The 21,170-nt window shown below is 44.5% G+C and overlaps 1 long non-coding RNA gene across 19 annotated transcripts; it reads right to left on the bottom strand.

The window, feature by feature from the left end:
- Positions 1–15,574: 15,574 nt before the first annotated feature.
- Positions 15,575–20,788, bottom strand: LOC120647366. Of its 19 annotated transcripts, none has more exons than XR_005664765.1 (8): positions 19,640–20,117; positions 19,361–19,442; positions 19,111–19,163; positions 18,512–19,016; positions 17,609–18,322; positions 16,377–17,514; positions 16,226–16,282; positions 15,575–15,968 (listed from the first exon to the last, which is right to left on the bottom strand). It is a non-coding gene; the product is annotated as an uncharacterized LOC120647366 (long non-coding RNA). The 19 variants fall into 19 exon arrangements; XR_005664776.1 differs by having other exon boundaries at positions 15,604–16,282; positions 16,377–16,643; positions 17,308–17,514; positions 19,640–20,106; XR_005664769.1 differs by adding exons at positions 20,170–20,268; positions 20,348–20,788 and having other exon boundaries at positions 15,648–17,514; positions 19,640–19,746.
- Positions 20,789–21,170: the final 382 nt, after the last annotated feature.

Raw genomic sequence — 21,170 nt, 5'->3', positions numbered from 1 at the left:
GATCCGAACCGCAGGTAACCAATATTTCTCAACTATTATAGACTTGTTTCTAAAATAATTATGAATTAGAATAGATTTAGTTTTTGGATAGTGAAATATAGAATAATAAACTTAGAATGACAGTACCTTATTATTATTGCAGCATAAGACAATGGCTGCCTCCAATTCTGTTAGATTTTCATGGACCGAAGAAAAATCTAGTATATTTCTTGACATCATGACGCATCTTGTAATCAGTAAGAAGTTGGATCCATTAGCGGATAGTACGATAGAGATGGTGTTGTCCAAATTAGTTGAGTTTAAAGATTTGACATTATTTCGATGTATTACAATGCAAGATTTAAAGGAACACCTGCTAGAACGTCGGAAGATATACATGAGGGTATGTGAACTAGCGAATCATCCTTATGTTATTGGATTCTTACAAACTAATTGTAAGATATGGATGCGGCCAGAAGTGTATGAGATGCACATTAAGGTAACTCTTATTTAGTTCTAATCATGTCCGTTATTTGTAATCCATATTTACGAAATAGTAAAATTATTGTGTAATTATATGCTAGGATTACCCCGAGGACACGGAGTTGATTAACAAATCGATACCAAATTTCCGTAAATTGGTATGTAGCTTTGGTGGACTTATGCCGCAAACTAGACGAAGGAGGTGGATAAGATCTTCGGGTGATAGTACTTGGCCTGCGCAAGAAAAGATGCCCGGAGGTTCATCGAGTCATGATGCAGCACCTCAACCACCAACTTGTGTTAACTGGGATGACGACATGGATGACTTCATGCCTCCGAAACCATGGCCTCCAACACATGATGTTCCTCCCTCTTTACATGAATCTAGAATCAGAAAAGAGACAAAGTGAAAGACAAGAGGTTCATCAAGTTATGTTGCACCACCTGCAGCACAAACTTGTGTTAACTGGGATGACGACATGGATGACTTCATGCCCCCCAAACCATGGCCTTCAACACATGATGTTCCTCCCCCTGTACATGAACGTAAATCCAGAAAAGAGAGAAAGGGAAAGGCAAGAGGTTCATCGAGCCATACTACACCACCTGCAGCACCACCATCTGTCAACTGGGATGACGACCTAGATGATTTCATGTCATGATCTATAACATATGATGTTCATCGGTTTAAGATGTATTCGCATTTAGTATTGTTAATATTGTGTTATGCTTGTATGTATGTCTCGTACCTAACTTTGCATTCACTGGACATGTACATAATGTCGAGTTTGAATCGTACTTAGTCGTAATGGAGCATCGAAGTATAAACATACCATCTATTGTATGTAATGGAAAATACGAGAGTGATAAGAGGCGAACGTTGAAGTGTATAAATAAGCGGTCCACAGCTATCTCATTACAAATAAACATCAGAGATACAAACATCAGATACAAACATCATAATACAACGATAATGAAACACACATCACACATGCAGTGGCATGGCAGAACCCGTTGCAAACTACGGTAAACAGATTCCGGACTAACCTAACATGCCTTAGGTAATTTTAAAAAAAAACAGAACAAACACAACGATGCAGTATGTCACTAGCACTAGGGTAGTCCTAGTAGCCGTACCCCCACGTAGCAAACTGCGTTGAGCCTTCTCCGCAGTATCCACCCATTGCAGGTGGTGCAGGCAGTGGTGCCGGAGGCGCAGGGCCCTTCTTCTTGTGACAAGGGCAGTTGCAGTAAGGAATAGTGCATGGTTCCTCCTGTGAGCCGGCAGCATTGCTGGTATCATCAATTTCGTCGTCTTTGTTACCCTCGCTCACTTCCTCATAATGGTTCACCTTGCATTCCAGATCAAAGATCTTTATCTGGAGGTACTCGATGAACTCCTGAACAGAATCAATTGGTGCAGGATCGATCCACCTAGTAAAACCACAATTTTCTGGAGCATCGGAAGACTGCAAAACAAATTTCATGTAAGGTGTCTCATTGAAGAAAAAGAAATGAAACAACCGAGTATTACCCATGCGTGTGGACATTTAAAGAAACGCCGACCGCTAGACCCACCTCCAGACATTGGGTATACAATGAGCTTTGGTGTTTGAGTGCTGCTGGGAGTTCACAAACTTCGGAGTATTTATAGGCACACAATGGTCTGATACCCGGAGTGTGGAGTGTAAATGCACTTAAAAAGCCTACATGACAACACAGTGAAGAGGCTAGATGACCTAACACTGAAAAGGCTAGATTCGATTCTCGAAATGACTACTCGATGCATCTCTGTGCATGCTGACTCACAGCACTGCATTGTTGCCGCTCGGTCGATCACGCCTAGATGCCGCCTTCCCCACTACACGCCACAGACCTTCGCTGTAGAATGACAGGTCCGTCGTCCTCGCCAGAGAGACTGCTTTGAAGGTGAGCTGGTGTGGTTGCCGTGTTGTCACATCTTTTTGAAATGGTGGAAGGGCACTGCTATTGGGTTGTCGTCTTTTGTCACGTATGTTTGGCCAAAGAATGCGACATTTGGGAAACCCGTGATCGCTGTGCTGAGCAGTGGCAACCTGTGATCTCGTACTCGCAGCTAGATACACTATGGTTCCTATTTTGAGCTATTCGAGCGTGTAGTCATCATCATCGTCGGCAGGATCTCGGCCGCTAACTCCTACCGCACCTAACTTGTCCTTCATTAAACCACATAACATATTACATTGAAGGTTTCATTCGTTACAACCAAATTCGAGACAAATACATAATATACTTAGTTTCGTACACACAAATACATTGCAAGATGTTACGTGCACAACTAGATGCGGCGAATTCTTGTAGGTGGAGCCGATCCATCCATCGGATTCCCGGAAGGTCCAGCCTCGGCAACAGCAGTGGATTGCAAGCTGTTACATGCACAATCGCTTGAACAAATTCATCAGATCCTTATTCTTGAACCGCTCATAAAAGTTAGCAGTCATATGCCTCACACACCACCTATTGACAACATCTGGCCATATAGGAGGTGAAGATTGACTACCTTCTTGGAGCTGCCTTATAGCTGCAAGTAGACCTGCATGCCTATCATTGATAAGGCAAACATTAGGCCTACTAGCAACAACGTGAATCTTCAGATGTTCAAGAAACCAGTACCAGCTTTCTGTGTTCTCATTCTCAACAAAGGCAAATGCGATGGGAACTATCTGCTTGTTGCAATCAATTCCGATTGCCGTCAATATTGTTCCCTTATATTTCCCTGTCAGGAAAGTGCCGTCAATACACAGAACAGGAAGGCAGTAAATGAATGCCCTCACACATGCTCCAATGCAGAAGAAAGCTCGTAGCAGAATGCTTGGCCCCCTGACAAACTCGGTACACTGTATGTATCAAAAGCACTTCCAGGATTTCTGTGCACAATAGCTTCAAGCATACGAGGTAGGTTGTCATATGATGCTTCATAAGTGCCAAACCTCATCTCAAATACTTTTTGTTTAGCCCGCCAAGCCTTTGCATAGCTGATCACATACTGGAAATTCTATTCAATGTCCCTAATTATCAATGCAGGCTCATAATCCATTTTGTCAAGAATCACCCCATACATCTTCTTAGCCACGAAAGTTGATGTGATATTACGATGATGTCCCACAACACCTGTCAATCTACAAGTATGTGGTGTAACAATTGAACATTCCCAGTGTGTCTTGAACTTTCCCTTGTATGCATGCACTCGCCATGTACAGTCTCTATCTGCACACCTCACCTCGTATTCTTTGCTGCTAGACTTCAGTACTCTGAATTCCTTCCGCAGAGATACAGCCCAGAGCTTCACAGCATCCTTCACATCCTCAATGGTACGATACTTTGCCCCTTGTACGACCTCATTCACTCTGTATTCAAACTCCGGACATCTAATATCTTGTACCACTGGATTACCAAAACCCTCTTTACGCCATTCACCTAACACTGGGAAGCGCTCATCGTCCTCATCGTCCGATGAGTCCCCACATTGCTCTATTATTTGTGCATCCTGGTTTTCTTTCTCCATGTCCTCCACAATTCTAGGTATCTGCTCGCCTTCATCTGCTAAACCTTGTGGTTCTGGTTCTGGTTCTGGAGTTTGCATGTTCTCTTCTTCTTTATCCTCTTCCATCTCTTCATTGCAGTCAGATGTTGTGTGTGTTGACCCTTCACCTAAATCAGCGGTCTTCTGGTGAATCTGAATTACCATTGCGAGAGGCCACCCACTTTCAAGAGTTGCGTGCATGTAATGTTGCCATTCTTCCGTACTACTTATATGTGTCAACTCCCAGAAATCCCCATTAGCTTCCCAGGAAGTCAAGGTATGAACCGTAAGCAAATGGGTCTTTGGATTCACATTGAACATCTTGTGAAGACATTTCCGTATGGACTCAAAACTCCTCTCTAGGGGTTTATCTAGACTGCACTGTCTTCTTTCCAATGCTGATAGATTTACTCCATAGGAATCATGAGTAATTCTATAGAAGTCACCGTAATAAACTTGAAATGTCACTTTGCTCGACATATCTGGCCATGCAAAGACTTCATTTTAATTAATCTAATATCTACAAATATACTATGCCTTCAATTATAACCACTAATCCGAACCCTAAGTGTTTACAATAATAAAAAATACTAATCATAAAATTAAACATACAAAAAAATCTGAAATGACAAAGTTGAGAAATATTGGTTACATGCGGTTCGGATCCAAAATCCTGCAGGGCTTCGCCGGTTTTTTTACCTCCCTCACCCCTCTCTCCCTCTCCCCTCTCTGGATCTCGTGGGTAGAAAATGAGGGCGCAGAGGGAAGGGCGCGAAGTTTTATATTTGAGGAGGGAGCCTGCCGCCCGGCAGGGGGGCGGCAGGCTCCCTCCAAGGACCTCTGCGCAAAATAAATTTATTTTTATTTACATATAGGTCCCTACCGCCTCCCTGCCGGGCGGTAGGGGTATAGAACTGTAAAACCTGAAACCAAAAATATATTTCTGAAATTTTTTTTTTGAAAAATACAAAAATAAAAAAACATGTTGGCTGGCACGGTGACACCGGGGGGTGCCTTGGGTTCCTTGGAAAGGATATCGAGCGACCCGTCGCAATTTGGAGAGATCGTGCGACCTCTCTATTTTTTACGCGCTAATAAAAAATCTAGCTGTGTTATTACTTCTTCATCTTGTTGACCAGCAAAATTAGCATGGATAACTTTGTCAAATTACCAATTAGGCTGTACCATTGCATAGATCTCGTCGAGATGATCAAAATGTACATATGGAACGTTCAATTTGGAGGCCGAATGAGGAAGTTATGCCTTTCGGAAGATCTGTACGACCGGTCAGACCGGTCCAGGGCGGTCAGACTGGTTCGGACAGACCGGTCCGAAACGCCCAATCTGAGTTAGTTATATTTTAACACGAAATTTGTTAGGGTTTCGACTCCTAAAGGGCACAGACCACCCCACCCTATAAATATGAAAGGTTACGGCCGATTGAGGGTATCCAATCGATCAAATACACAATTTTTATCTTTTTATCTTTTCTCGTTTGCCCTACCTTTTTCAATCTATTACTTGATGTTCCTCTTTCGTCTCTACGTCGATTGAGGGCGTTCTAGGAGGCTTGCCAATCCTAGAACAACCATGCATGTGCCTGCCCCGACGGGTTCTTCCCGGGCGACGTTCGTTGGTTCCTCGCCGGTCTGCCCGGCAACAACCGGTATACCCAATCGGTCCGGCACTGCTAGCGCATTCGTGTGTTGATCTTAGATTTGCGCCAACACATCTATTTTATATTTCTCCTTAATCATAAGAGGACAAAAGATGTCACTTTCACCGCCAAACAACCGGAAGAAAATAACACTCATTTAGATTTTTTTACACACAACTTGTTCCAAAAAAAATATTTTATCTCCTTCATAAGATCTTCGTTTTGAATGTCGATTGCACCATTGTATTCTATATGGTGAGATGAACGAAACTAGATCTCACTTGCATATTTTGAAGGTGTTTTGAACTAGTAGCGAATTATGTGTAAATAAAAGTTTCATATTAATTATTGAAGGAGTTGCTACAACATGTATATATATTATTGAATCAGTTGCCCAGTACACATATATAAATTGCTAGTGTGTATATAATATCAACTTACATGCATAACATGTAAGAACTTTTAGTATTTTTATCTATAAAATATATATTAATCATAATATATCTAACTTATAAGTTGCTACTGTAATTATATCTATTATTATTGTACTTTATAAAAATTATTAATAGACAAAATTCAAACAGTGTAATATGCCACATAGTTAGTATATAAGTGGACACATTATCTGTCTACAAGTTGTTATTTACTATACACATAAGTTGCCACATAAACAGAATGTATCATTCACATAAGTTGCAGCATATATACGATATAAATTGTCAAAAAAATAACACCTATTGTATAAGTTTCACAAAAATAAAGTTGCCAAAAAAACATAATCTCTGATAAATATAAGTTGTCACGAATAGAATCTGTCTTATACAAAAGTTGTCAAAAAAATAAGATGACATACACATCATCTGTTAAGTTGCTATTTGTTATACACATAAGCTTTCACAAGGCAGAAGGTGTCGTACGCATAAGTTGCCACATATATATGATAAAATTTATCACAAAAAAATCATTTATTATATATGTTGCACAAAAGCATAATTTTTTATAGATATTAGTTGTCATAAATAGAATATGACATATACCTAAATTGTTGCAAACATAAGATGTCATACACATAAATTATCACAAAAAATTCGTAAATTCCAATATATACATAAGTTGTTGCGGAAAGAGACCAAATCATCATATAAGTTATCATAAAAAAAGTGTGAGCCACAGGAGCAAGTCTGGTTCAAGTCAAGACCGATTATGAATGCGAGATGTGTCTCGAAGCCGAATGCCATCAAGAAATGAAGGGCTTCTCGAGGGAGGGTGCACATAGAGTGGGGAGTGTATGGAGGCGCTAAAGCATGAGCATATGCATAAATTGATACTATATCCACACTAGCAACTTATATTTATATCATAATAATTTATACATGTATATCATAGCAACTTTTTCGATAAACGTGAAGCTCAATTTACATATAAGTTGCTACTATTGCAATTCAAATATATGCCAGTGAGATCTAGTTTTGTTTGTCTCATCACGTAGAACACAACTCTACAATCAGTACTCAAAATGGAGCTCAAATGAGAAAAATAAAATATTTTTAATAAACAAACTTCATTTATAAAAAGAGAGAACAAGAGAGATATAAGGTAGGTGGAAAAGAAGAGCCGTGGAGAGAGAGAGAGCGGGGCCACGTACAGAAGGGACGCAGCCATGCACAAGTCCATGGTAGGCCTTGAGCGCCACCGGTCGACAGGTAACATTTTTTGATCTGTCGCGGAAGCTACTTCGAGAGCGCTAATTAATCTTTGGGCCGTAATTGGATGAGGCCCAGTTCCTTTCTCGAGCGCGGGAATCGCAGTAAAAAAAATTGTTTGTTCCCGTGGAGCCACACGCAAAATTGTTCCAGCTTCAGAGAACAAAATCGTGAAGCTGAAACAAATTGTTCCAGCTGCATTTAACAATTTTACTGTGAGCCTCACAGTAAACTTGTTCCATCTGAAATAATTGTTCTAGAACAAATATACTGGAATAAAATAAAATTGTTTCAAAAGTAAAATTCATATAAATATAGTCAGGTGTGGTATAGTTTTTAAGATCTCGTTATAAGCAACATAATGGCGAAACTGGAATTTGATTTGGATCATTGGCTTGTATACTGTTACTTTTTTGTTTGAATCTACATTTGCATGAAATTCAATGAATATCTGCATGTGCTTCAGTGCGTGAATTTGTTTGCTGGGCCGCTGGCGAGCGTGGGCGTCGTTAGTTGAGGCAAAAAAAAATTAAAATAGCAAGCAGTCTGTTGATGGTCTATTTTGACCCATGTTGACGGTTCCGGGTGCGCCAAGCTTCCTCTCGGTTGAGACACCCATATTCCCTCCTATAAATATGAGAGGGAGGGGGTGAGAAACGAGACACACTTCGAAATGAGACACTTCATATTCAACTCCTCTCTCATTTTTAGAATCTGGGTTAGAGAAATAGATTGAGAGGGGTGGATAGATGCCGAGTTCGCAACTCTGGCACTCTCCTGCAGTTTATCCCTCGACGAATGCTTATGAATCATAGTAAATGTTCGTGATCTTCTTTGTACTTTAGTTTCTTAGTTAAGTAGTGCTAGCCCCCTAGTTGTTTAGGGGACTATCATTCACTACTTTAGAGTAGGACTATCATTCACTACTGTGACGGAACCGCCAAATTAAAACTCTAAATTAAGCGTAATGGCAGTCATTTGGACACATCGGGCGCATTAGCTTAATGGCTTAATTTGACGGTCCTTTCTCAACCCACGGCCCGATCGAAATAACACCGGTAGTCCCGCGCGAAGGCGGGCGCAGATGGTACAAGCACGATAAATACTTGAAAATATACAAGGATGACAAACCGATAAACAATAATTTTACAAACTGAGTTCAAATACACAATAACTTACATAATTTACATCTTCAAATAATTTACAAACCTCCCATTAGAGTAGCCAAAGCTCAAATGTAAAAGAAACTACAAATAGTACTCCAACCGGTTCTGCCTACATGAAACCGGTCAGACCGGTACGCCCCACCGGTCAGACCGGCCTGCATGGCCATACCCACGTAGCCACCGGTCAGACTGGTCCAACCAAAACAGGCAGGTTGCACACTCTGCCCACAAGTGTGCAACCCAATGAACTCCTAGCCTAGGGGTCTCGATCCACAACTTCCCACCCCTCTGCATCACGGCGGATAAATTTGACACAGCAGGGGCAGAAATCCACGTCTAGGTGCCCTGAAATAAAAATATGGTGGCAACAAACCCTGAGCAACTAATACTCAGCAAGACTTACCCGACCAGTGGGTATACTTAGCCCACGTATCTAGACATGCAAAGCCTTTGGCTGGTGGTTTATTTGCAGAAAAGCGACTAAAGTAATTCCTTATTTCCATTATTTTAGCTCCGGGTTCTATATATATTAATCACAATCTAATAATTGCATAATCCAAATCTAACAAAATATGGTGAAGCAATCAACAATAATTCAATGTAATAATCATCATGTGTAATTCTCGTTCCATCATCTTACTACGATACAGCAAGGAGATCAAGGCTCTCATAACCGCGAGACACGGCGAATCCATCCGATTTGAACTTGCAAGGTGGACCTAACCAACACGGCACGTATAAGCCCCGTCGGACCACACGCACCGACCCTTCCCCTCCCCGCCTTGAACTACAGGACCGCCCGACCATCATATGGTCAGCGGAGCTCAACGTGAGACCACCAAAAGTAATACATGCATCCCCATTTCTCCGCGACTACTCGACTACCCCAGGAGGTGAGATGGAGTCCTATACTTTCGAAGCAAGGCAATATTAGGCTTACCGGTTTCGACTACCTCCTACTCTCGGCATGCGGTTAGTACAATTCAATCCCCGATCAGCACTGCCGACAACGACCGGTACTTAATCGACATAGACGGGGCTAAAGCACCCATGAACCCTGTCCTGCTGCCATACCTATACACCATCATCATTCCCCGTCCGGTCTCCAATTTCCATTCATTCTATCTTGAATATAGTAAACCATATAATGTAATATAAAGACATCCTATATCTCGCGAGTGATAGTAAAATCACTCGACTTCTATCGAGCCCTATTAAGCATAGCAGTGCTACCGACCTAACCATATTAGTATAAGGCCCGGGAAAACCTAGGGATCATACAACTAAGGTTTCAAACAACTCCTGAACGTAATGCACAAGTAATAAACACATATAGTGATTCATAAGTTTGAAATAGTAGGACATGCACCGGAGTTTGCCTTGAGACTGCTGCTCAATGCTAGGGTCAGCTGGGCCTTGGGGCTTGCCCCTGCGGCTCCTGTGGCTCCACAACCACCTCGTATACAACCTCCTCCGCTGCGGCTGCTGCACGTATGCATATGCATATGACATGAGAAATGCATGCATGATTTATAAAAATTACAAGTAACCAATAACCAAATTACTTTCTAACTATTTACACCAACTATCCCGCATTTAACCCTCTCGGCCAATGCCCCACCGGTCAGACCGGTTCTCAATACTGGTCATACCGGTCCTACTTAACCTAGCCACGCTACCGGCCAGACCGGTCCATCCGACCGGTCAGACCGGTCCTTCCCAGACCTAGAGCTAGAATTCTTAGCACGGCGAAAATCGCCCACCAATCCTAAAACCCTTCTAGGCACTAGTTCATGGATACAATTGGGTGTTTTTGACCAGAGGAAATCACCTAAAATCATCTTGAAAAGGAGATCGACCCATCCCTAGCTAGGATACCTTAAGTGAGCCGGTTCCCCTGCGAAGAACTTGGATCCAATGCTCCCCACGGAGGGAATCGCGGAGAAGATGATCCACCACGCTGATCGAAGTTTCCCCAAGCCTTGGAATGGATTTAGGGTGAGGGATTTTTGGGAGAGAGAGTTTGGGAGAGGGAAACCCGGGGAGAGAGGGAGCTGGGCGTGGTGGGAATGAGGGAGTTGGTGAAAGAGAGAGAGTGAGGTTTAAATGATGTGGGGCCACTTGCCCCATGTCAGCCGGGTTCAACCGGTCGGACCGGTCACCCCGACCGGTCGGACCGGTCCAGCCTGACCCAGCCCAAAAATGAGATACAATCTGTAGCAGCACCGTCCAAATTAAACCGGCTTAAATGCACTAACAATCATCTTAATACTTAATCCAGTTGCTGTGCACTTAAAACGGTGTAACCTGACAGGCTGTCGGGTAAAATTCCGATTAAACTAATGTACTCCAGGATCACAATTGCACTTAGACCTGCACGAAGACGAGCACAGGTGATACCAGCATACAGAAAACCTCAAATTAATTTACAACACAGGTTTTACATAAAAGGTTCGAAAACAAATGACAGAGTTCAAAAGCACAGCGGAAGGTTAAAAACTGAGTTCGAAATACAATACGATAACCACGACGATGATACAAGGCGAGCTCCACATCCTGCCCACCGATGTGATGCCAACCTGCCCGATCTTCACGGGGAAGACGGGGCCCACTCGACGGTCCACCCAAGAGGAAGCGGCTGTCCAATCCAGGACGCGCAGACCTCCTCGAAGTCAGCGGGGACACAACCTGCTTAAAAGGGTTCAACAACAACCCTGAGTATACTAATACTCAGCAAGGCTTACCCGATGTTGGGTATACTTAGCCCATTATCTAGACATGCAAAGCTTTTTGGCTCTGGAGTTCTTTTTGCTGAAAGGCTGCTAGAAGTGAATCCTTACTTTCAATATTTTAGCTCCATTTAGTACAGCGAGTATTAACTAAATTCGCCTAAACATCTAGAGCACACATGGTGGAGCAGATTATTCTTCAGAAACTCACAAACCAACCATTTCCATTCCTCTTTTATTCCATTTTCTTACTACGATGTGACAAAGTGACCAAGGTTCTCTTAACCGAGAGAGACGGCGAATCGATCCGATTTAACCTTGCAAGGTGGACCTAACTCACACGACACGCGTAAACCCCGTCGGGCCACACACGTCAACTGTTCCCATCATCACCCCGACGTCTGAATCACGCCTGCCAAAACCCAGGTGAAGGGTCCCTCACGGCGAACTCCCTGAGAACCCGGAGGCGACATACTATCCAACAACCGCCATCATTCCACTCCCAGAGTAGCAGGTCGCGATTCAAAGTATCGTTGCAAATCAGGTAATTAGCTTACCGGTTTCGACTACCTCTTACTTCCGGCATGTGGTTAGTACTATTCAAACTCAGTCAACACTGCCATCAACGGAACGGTCCTCAATCGACACAGGCGGAGATTTCTTTTCATCCATTCCATACCATTAATCCAACTCATTTCCGCCCGGTCTCCATTTCTCTTGACTCAGCAATTCAATTCAAAGCCATACTAAGGAATCAAGATCCTAAATCTCGCGAGTGACAGTAATCACTCGACTTTTACCGGAATCCTACTTAGCAAAGCATTGCTAATGATACCTGCACACTAGTATGGACTCACAGGTACCTAGAGAGAACATGCATACTAGGGTTTCATATAACTCCTAAAACTTAAATGCACAAAATACTTAAATAAACATTGAATAATTTAAATTATGGTTATACTCCGGGGCTTGCCTTGCAGGTCAGTGGGGTTAACGAGGTCTTCTAGAGCGGGCTCAACGGCGACCTCCTGCTGCTCTTCTGCTTGTGGCTCCTGGACCGGCTCAGCGATCAACTCGTGGGCGACTTCGTTCGCGGCGTCTACACAAATAAAAATATGCCATGCAACCATTAGGACACAGCGCAAAACATGAGTGCTTATGATGCGATGCAATGAGATACAATGCAAAACGAGTCGCAATCAAGACCGACCAACATTAAATTGAATAAACACAACAACAGGGCTAAAACCGAAAGGGTGCCGATGATTGGTTTCAAGACTTCAAATTATTTTAGCCTGAAGTGTTTTCTTCAAAACAACAACTATTAAACTTTCTTAGAGTAGCATGGAATGAGACAGAAACTAGCTTTGTTGAGGTTCCACATGCATGAAATAAACAACTAACAACATTTACATAAAGAAAGAGTGGCTAGGGCAAAACTATAAGCAAAACCCTAACTTACATACATGCTCTAGCAACAAAAATTTACCAGCTTAACGTGATAACGATAAAGCATGCCACAGAAATTTTCCAACATTTATTGCTGCTAACAAAGCATTAAAACAACCCTAGCAAGGTAAATGAAACATAATTAGATATACACAAAAGTGCACAACACCAGCACCTAAAATTTTTATAGTGGATTATACATGCAAGGAGTAAACCACTGCGAATTTTTCATAATTTTTAGAGCAACAGAACAAGTGGTACAAAATAAACTAGCTTAAACACAAACTGAATTTTCATCAGAGCAAAAGTGACAATTGACCTGCACAGCTATTTTTCTTCTGAAGATCTTGATTTTATAAACCTAACAAAATTAAGTTTGCATTTTTAGGAATTTCTTGTGATTTATTATGCAATTTAGAATCACCAGCCGAAAATAGAATAAAAACACAAAATTGAAAAACATAAAAGGGGGCTGACAGCCGGGCCCCACATGGCAGTGGGCACCGGCCCAGCTCGCCTCCCCCTCCTCTGTTTCGCCCGCACGGGCGGCGCGCGGCCAGGCGCAGCCCGCGGCGGCGCTCCCCGCCGGCTGGGCCGACCGGCGGCGCTGCGGCCGGACCGAGCCGAGGCCCAGGGCGGCCGGGGGTGCAGGGCGGCTGGCGGCGCATGGGGAGACGCGGGGGGGCTTGCGCGGTGGCGCACGGCCAAGGGCAGCGGCGGCGCGCGGCGTTCCGGCCGCTGCGGAGCAAGGCGGCGGCGGGATGGGGCGGCGCAAGCTTCGGTGAGGCCGAGCGGCTGCGGAGCGTGCGGCGGTGGCCCGCGAGCAGGCGTAGGGAGGCCCGGCGGCGTGCACGGGCGGCGCACAGCGCGTCCGCGGCGGCGCGGCGGCCAAACGGCGGCGGCGGCCGCGGATTTGGGTGGGGAGAGGGTCGAGGAGCATGAGCAGGCCGCGGGGAAGCTCACCGGGGGTCGATTTGGGGCGGAGGATGGCCGGAGGAAGGTCGTCGGCGGAGAGGGCGGAGCTCGGCGGGAACGGCGATGGCGAGCGGCGGTCTGAGCGCCGATTTGGCCGGGGAGTAGGGCACGGTCGCGCTCGGGAAGCTGTGGAGTGGATTCGGGGCGAAGTTGTGCGGCTCTGGGTGCACGGAATCGACGCGGGGTGGTGAGGGTTGCCCGGCGGGATGACGAACGACGGCCGGCGTGACGAGCTCTGCTCGCTTCGGCTCGCCGTGCATTGAGGAAGGAGAAAGAAGGAACGGGACGGGACGAGAAGCTTCGAGGGCGTCCGCGAGGAGAAGAGCGGCGCCGGAGCGCGATTGCCGACGCGTGGCGTCGCTCGCCGGCGGCCACAGCGGCGGTATGGCGTCGCGCGAGCACAGGAGAAGAACAGGAGAAGCACAGTGAAGCCCAGTGACTAATTTTGAATGATTTTGACCTGTTTTTGACCGGCCAAAACTCAAAATTTGATATGGGAACATGAAATTTGGCCAAAATAAAAGTTGTAGAGGAAAAGAAGATCTACAACTTTCGTTTTGGGCGAAAGTTGATTTGGAGCTCGGATCAAGGAGAAAAACGAGATCGAACATCGCTAATCAGTTGTTTACTAAGCGAACGCGATTAGCGCTAACGACGAACTTGAGTCCACGATTAGCGAGTTAACTCGTGATTAGCGAGCACAATTAATACAGGGGTGTTACACAATCTTCCTTGTGGATTTGTTGTGCGAAGTTAGACTAATAACCATGATTAAACTTGATTGCAGGTAATTAACACTCGGTGTGTTACAACTACTTTAGTTAAGTAGTACTAGAGAATGTCTCTAGAGTAGGACTCCTAAAAAAGATTGATGCTCTTAATCAACTTTAGAGTTAGTGGAAAACAGTGTAGACGTGGTATGTAGACTAGACTCCACCTTTGGTTGTTGTATCACCTCACGGTTTGTAGAGATACGGTAGCCCACAGGTGGTGACAGTCTTGTTTAGTGCTATTGTAATCCTCTATGTTCGAGTATATAGCGTAGTCTTGTTTTTAGAACTAGTTGGTTTTATCCATAGGAAGCTGATAGTCCGAAATAAACAACTAGTTAGCTCTATCTTATCTTTGACTCTGAGTCTTAGAAATCATCTCTACTCCTTACCACTTCAGTAGTGTGGTGTTCTTGGATGAATTCGAACCTTAGATAATATACTCAAGTTCCTTAATGGATACGAGACTCTAGAATACTCTTGGGTGAAAATTATGATGATATTTGTGCACTTGCGGATTCTTTTGGTAACACTACAAATGTCAACACAACCGCACGGGACAAACGCTTCTGTGACACAATGGATCGCAATAACGTGTGACCTGTAACATTTCCGGGTGCCTGTATATCAGGCGTGCTGCAAATCTATATTCCATCACCACCTGATGAAGAACACGCGTACATCGATACAACAACAAATAGACTAAACAGTATTGGTCCCTAGAGGCCACCATTATCCATGTAGTATGTGGTGTGGAGGGCTGCATTTATAGATCATATCTAAAAAAGTGCAAGTATATTTCTTTTTTCATTCTTACTATTTTTCTTTTTCTCAGACACACACATAAAGATATAATTTTCATTTCTATTTCATTCCTTGCAAATTTTATAGTAAATTTTCATTTCTATGATAGTGAATTGTCATCTTTAGTGATACTAGTGGAGTGCATGTGCGTCACGCACATGTTTTAAAAAATCTAGCGAACATGTCTTTCCTATTAATAGAAAAATCTATTTGACATTTAAAACTATATCCATGTGCATCTAGTGTAAATCTGATATTGCATTTTTTAAAAGCAATCAATACCAAGTCATCCAAAGGTGTAATAATACAAACTCCAATTACCTAAGTTAAAGCCATTGAAACATCTAGCAATTCTAACCAATGAATGAGGTGAAGATGAACAATAGTCAACTTTACAGTTTGCCAAAACACAATATCGAGTAGTTGCTATGACTACATAACACATGACAATCCTAACTGCCTATGTACTTCGACAAAGGAATTTTCCTTCAAATTCTTCACTTCCCCATTCATCGCCTGAATGCTTGAATCAACTGAAGGTGTCGCAGCCTCTGATATTGACAAATCGTTAACCGTACTAAGAAAAAACATTTCCCAGGGAGCCAACAGTAAGATGCCCTGGCCTTTCATGCCTTTCCATCCAGTCCTACCAAGTCTGTATATACTTTTCTTTAGCAGCACGCAGGCCAACCTACAACATTAGATAAATTCTCAATGAATACGCATATTTTATTTTATTTTATAAGAGAATCAATCATAGATCCCACGTGTATTGGCTGTATAACAAGGGTAACATGAGGATAATCTTCGCCACGGGCAGATACACCAGCACTGACTAATATAAGGCCCTTTGACTTCCTGAATTCATCTGAGACCTTAGTTACCACATATATATGTACTTTGCAGCCTGTTTAATAGGAAAAGGGAGGTAGTAATGATCTGTCTCACGTGGTCAGATGCAAACAACAGAAATTTTCCGTGAAGAGCATGTTGCCTCGTACTTAACTGTATGAATCAGTTGAGCAAAGCATGTCAAGAACAATTTGTAATAAAACACAGAATATTGGCACCAATTTAAATGTATCATGCAACATCTTACCGAAAACTTCATCAAGGTCCTTGGGGTTCTCCCATTTTTTCCTTTGAATAAATATCATCTTGAAGACACCATCATCCTTGCAGATATCCTTGATGCTGGCCCATGAAAGAAGCTTAACGGTGTACTGAAGTCTCTTTTCAGTGGGATTGTTGGTGGTGACTGGTAAGCCAGTCTCACCACAGACGAGCTCTGGTGGGATGGTGAAGATTGTATTCTCACCCTTCTTCATGATCTTGATTCCCAGGTCACATCTCTTTATCTCTTATCCTGCAGATGACAAGGGTTTACATTATGATACAAGAACACCCTACATGTAGATGAAAAATCCTTACCCTTGCTGTGGCTGTTTTTACACACCATGTCTGAGCTTTTACCACCTCATGGACAAATGGTTCAGCACATTATAAATAAATTTAAAATACCAGCTTTTCACTGTTCATTGCCTTCATATCTTACCACAAAAAATCAGACATATCCACGTAACCATTTCCAGAAACATCACCAGATTGGATAACTAATGTGCACAAACCATGAAATAAAATTATTCTGGAAGCTATTGAAAGTTAAAGAAAGTTCTGCTAGATATTGATTTATGCCTATGGTCATTCATAAACACATATTATGCTATATCTCACCCAGTTCTCCAAATAGTAGCTCTTTAATGTTGTTCCATTCATATTTAGAAATGAAACCAGAGTAGAACAGAAACAAAGCAATTGAACTTGGCACAAGCATCCAGATAATTTTGGTGAATTTGCAGCTCGTTCATCCTTATTTGTGATCAGGCAATGCAAGAAGCATCCAGATAAAATGCACGTATACCAAAAAAGAATCAACTATATGCTATCAGCATTTTTATTAAACACATCAACAAGCGGTTGCCAAATAGTAGTAGAGTCTAGCAAATCTATCGTGGATATGATCTAGTAACCTGTTGACAATGTCAAGCTTTACGGCAGGTCAAGATCCACTGGATAATCTGATCCTAACAAACAATCTCTAGTTGTGTTCAGCAGAAGAAAGGAGTTCAGAGCTTGCATTTTTCCTCCGAGCTGGAGCACCATCCAATTCAGCCAAGTCATAGCTCCCTTGCAGCAACCATCTGCTTCTGTTCATTCTCAGTTATCCTCCAAGCAGCCTGGAAACCAGTAGAAACAATTTACATGTCAACCTGAAAGGATCGAATGTTTCTTTTATACTTTTCAGATGATGCGTTGGTTTAACAGAATTACCTTAGCTCTCTCAATAATGGACACACGAGGCTTCACAGAGTTCCCAAGGCCCATTCCTCCCCCACGCATCCAGAAGTTCCTTCTCTCTTGCTCTTCTATGCTCTCCGACAGGGTTTAAGCCACTGGCTGGTGTTTCTTCGGCAGCAGATGCTAGCTTGGCCTGCTCAAGTGGAAGCTTTGACAAAGATGTCAGTCAAACTTCCTGCTGCCCCATCTGTACATTGTGCATGACTCTTTAGCAAGATCATACCCCATCTTTTCATGCTCAATCTTCTCCTTTTCAAGCCTGGAGATGCGCTTGACTAAGACTTGATCTAAACTGCCCGCAGCAATGGCACTGTTACAGGGCCTTTGCATGTCACTCTGCATGTTGGTTCCTCCTCCCAATGCATTCCTCTTCTCATAGTCCATCTTTTGCCTTTCTAGGCGACTTACATGCTTCAATAAGACTTGATCTAAACTTTCAAATGCTCAAGCATTGTTACCATTCTTTCGTTGATCATGTGGCAGGTTGGTCCATCCTTCACCCAATGGATTCCTCTTTTCATAATCAATCTTTTCCCTTTCAAGCCTAGATACATGCTTCACCAAGATATCATCTAAGCCCTCTGTCACAGTTGTGCTTTGACCATGCTTCTCAGGATGTTTGGGCACATTGGTTTGTCCTTTGCGCCCTCTGTCAACAAGTCGCAATGAAGGAAAACCCTATTTACCCTGTTGCAAGCAGTTAACAAAAAGAACATTTGGAGTCCCCTTGCAAAAATAAAGTCATATATGTATGCATACTTCATAAAAGGTTGCCATATTCTAGAATATGACATCACCAACTACAGACCAAGTATTTGGCTAGGTGGCAAGTCAATGATCAGAAAGCAATCAATATTATTTGTTGTTAGTACTTACTTGATTTGTATCCCCTGTTATGACTATGATAGTGTCACTTCATCAAACCAATGTATCAGCTAAGCCAAGCTGGCAAAATACAGAAGTTAAACTGCATAATAAACAAGGACTCAAGGTGAAATGATAATAAGAGGTTGGTCCTGTTTTATTTCTACTATTGTCGTGTACCATTTTTTTTTTACGCTAGCACATCACCAGATTGGAGGAGGCACATGGCCTCATCTTGCACCAAGTCATGGATATTAAGTGAGGAACAACACTGATGACATGGAGAAATGAGATGTTACTATCTGTTGTATCCCCTAGTAAAATAATCCCCTGTTCAGAATTTGGAGTAACAATAAATTTGGTACTGCAACAAACCTGATGAATTACGATGGTAGCAGCTAATCTCTGAATTTCACGCTCCTCCTTATCTGCAAATAGTTTGGACTTAGTAGCCGTGTTGACAAGCCACACATGGCAGCATGTTTGACAGTTTCAGGAGAGATGAATGACGAGGTAACTGTTTCAGAAGACGATTGTATTTTATTTTAATCTCTTGCACAATATGATTGTAAAAGAATGGGGATTACTAATTTGAGGAATGAAGTGCATACCATAATTTAGACGAGCAACATGCCCCACAGCATCGATGCCTTCTGTACACATCCTTAACATAATGGAAAAGACCATATTAAATTATAGCTTCAGTAATGTGAGACCAAGAGAGAGAAAATAAATTAAGTACCATTAAATAAAAAACTAATTATGGCACTCCAGCTATAGAAGCAACATGGCAAGTCAGAATCAACAAATATTCACTAATTACATCACTGGACATCCCGTATTGATGAATGGATGGCCCACCTCGAATCATATCAAAACCGATAACATTGCACTTGCACATACTGCTGCAACCCTGTCCTACTTCAGAGGCCAAAAATGCATCCTGCAAAACATCACTGAATAGTAAGACCAGAGATATATAGATCTCTACAGCAGATTGACCATTGACACATCTATACTATAAATGGTACACATCTATTCTGTATGCCAAAATTCCTAGTGCTTTTCTAGGACACGCTCGCATAAATGGTACTGAGAAGTCTAAGTGGGAACTCAAATTCTTGACAGAAACCATCATACCTGTAACCAGCTTATGGATTAGGACAACCCACCAACCACCTCCACTCCAATGGCTGATTCACAGCTGATTCATCGAGCACATGGTGAGCAGGACCAGGGAAAATCACCTGAAAGAGGAAATCACATGACGTGCGAGCCGGGGACTCGTCACGGGAGCGGGAGACAGGCGACATGGCGGCTTGAGAGAGATGAGGTGGCCTGGTGAGGGAGATGCGAGACTGCGAATGGTGGGAAGCGAGAACATAGAAGGGAATTTGTATCTGTCTCGTCCCATCGCCTCTCCCTCCACCTCTGCAACGTGCAGAGTGGAGTTGAGGAGGAGAACGCGGCGGCGAGGACGGCGTCCTGCCGGCTCAGAGGAAGAGCACGCGATGGCGAGGGCGGCGTCGGGAGGACGCCGGCTCGGAAGAGGAGGACGCGGCGGGGAGGGTGCCGTCGGGAGGACCGGAGTGAGTCGCCTCGGGGCCGCCCTCGGCCCTGCCCTTCCATTGATCGAGGGGGGGGGGGGGGGGGATGGGGAGAGAGTTCACCTCCGGATCGGCGGCCGAGCTGGGCCACCTTGGAGGGCGTGAAGTGGAGGGGCGTCGCCGCCTTGTAGAGGAGGAAGACGAAGAGCCGGCAGCCACGAGCTGCGCCATCGAAGTCATCTGCTTGTGCCGGCCAGGGAGGAGCGGGAGGATTGGAGGAGAAAGGAGATCGGGAGATTACCTCGGGGGCGAGCACGACGAGGCCGGATATCTCACCGGCAGTGAGGTACGTGGACGCCGAGCCCTTGCACCACTACGCCGGCGGTGGGGGGATTGGGAAGGGAGAGCTGCGGCCGGCCCAAGCTGCTCCTCTTCCCGCTGTCGCCATGGGCGCGGCGGCCTCCTCCGCTGCCACCGACCGGCCCCGCTGCCCCGCGCCGCAGCTGAACGGCGGCGACCCCACCGCCGTCGCTGCCACGTGCTGGGCCGCGCGCGGGTGCCCACCGGGGCAAGGACGGGCGCAGCGAGCTCCATGGGGAGGCGAGCCTCCGGGGAGGAGGGGCGCTCGATCGTGGCCGTGGGGTGGGGGAGGCGGGCGGCGTGCAGGGCTAGGCGCAGGCGGCCGGGGTGGGGTCTCGGCGGGGATGGCCGCGATTTGGGGCGGAGGGGGCAGGGGCAGGCGGCGTCATTGACGGCCCGCGGGCGCTGTTAAGGGCAGGTACAGCAATCGGCGAATCGCCGAACACGTCAGCTGTCTGACTGAGCTGGTGGACAGCTGCGCGGTCAGAAAAATTTTGTCATCGGTGGGCCGGGGTTGGTGGCGATGAAATCCGTCTGCCATCCTCTACTATCAAATTTTTAGTTTTACGGGCCTGTTTGGCACGGCTTCACAGCCTCCGGCTTTGTACTGTAGCGCACTGTAGCACGGAGCCGGTGAAACCACCCTCCCGCAGCTTCAGCGGCTTCATTCCTCCCGCAGGCAAAGCTGCTTCGTTCCAGCTCCGTGCTACAGTGCTGGAGCCGGAGCCGGAGCCGTCCGCGTGAAGCCCTCCCAAAGGGGCTCT

Source organism: Panicum virgatum, chromosome 1K, assembly GCF_016808335.1.
Source record: "Panicum virgatum strain AP13 chromosome 1K, P.virgatum_v5, whole genome shotgun sequence".
Taxonomy (NCBI): Eukaryota; Viridiplantae; Streptophyta; class Magnoliopsida; order Poales; family Poaceae; genus Panicum; species Panicum virgatum.
The sequence above is the reverse complement of the archived record's forward strand: the minus strand, read 5'-3'. Positions and strand labels throughout refer to the sequence as shown.